Raw genomic sequence first — 1,272 nt, 5'->3', positions numbered from 1 at the left:
TCTCCCACCCCATTCTCATTAAAAAGCTAGGTGACTGTGGCATTGATGCCTACACAGTCAGATGGGTCACAAATTGACTGAGGGGCCGCACCCACACAGTGATGGTGAACAGGTTATATTCAACCTGGAGGGAGGTGGGCAGTGGAGTCCCCCAGAGCTCAGTCCTCGGGCCCGCACTGTTCAATCTCTTTATTAGCGACTTGGATGAGGGGGTGAAAAGCACCTTGTTCAAATTTGCTGATGACACCAAGATTTGGGGTGAGGTGGGCATGCTAGAATGGAGAGACAGGATACAGCTGGACGTGGACAGGTTACAGGAGTGGGTGAATGAGAATAGGATGGGATTCAATACTGACAAGTGCAGGGTACTGCACTTGGGCAGTAAGAACCAGCAGCATACATATAGGCTGGGGAAATCCCTTCTCGAAAGCACAGTGGCAGAAAGAGATCTTGGAGTCATTATCGATTCCAAAATGAACATGGGTTGCCAATGTGAGAATGTGGTCAGTAAGGCCAACCGCACCTTGTCATGCATCCACAGATGCATCACAAGCAGGTCCAAGGAGGTGATACTCCTCCTCTCTGTTGGAGAGGCCACAGTTGGAGTACTGCTTCCAGTTCTGGGCACTGTACTTTAGAAGTGATGTGGCCAGCATCAAGAGGGTTCAGAGGAGGGCCACTCGAATGATCTGGGGACAGCAGGGCAGACCCTATGAGGAGAGATTACAGGACCTGAATCTGTTCAGCCTTCACAAGAGAACACTGAGAGGGGACCTGGTGACTGTCTATAACCTTACCAAGGGGGACCAGCAGGGAATGGGAGAGACCCTGTTCACCTGAGCACCTCCTGGAATAACAAGGAATAACGGCCATACGTTGTTTGAGAGTGGGTTCAGGCTGGACATTAAAAGACACTACTTCACTGTCAGGGCGGCTAGGATCTGGAACCAACTTCCAAGGGAAGTGGTTCTGGCTCCTACCTTGTTGGTCTTTAAGAGGAGTCTTGACAATTACCTAGCTGGGGTCATATGAGCCTGGTATTCTCTCCTGCCCAGGTCAGGGGGTCAGACTTGAAGATCTACTTAGGTCCCTTCCGACCCTACATCTATGAATCTATGTGAGGCATGGGACACAGTAAAGGAAGGCTGGAGCTGTGGGTAGACCCCATGGCATTGGGGCATTAAATGGGCAGCGTCCTGCTTATTTCATCTTGTATTATTGAACAGCAAGTCATAGCAGGTAAGACAGAGGGGTAGGCTGACACTGCAAGTG

This window comes from Crocodylus porosus, unplaced genomic scaffold (genome assembly GCF_001723895.1).
Source record: "Crocodylus porosus isolate Cpor-Errol unplaced genomic scaffold, CroPor_comp1, whole genome shotgun sequence".
NCBI classification, from domain to species: Eukaryota; Metazoa; Chordata; order Crocodylia; family Crocodylidae; genus Crocodylus; species Crocodylus porosus.
Note: the sequence above shows the minus strand (reverse complement) of the source record.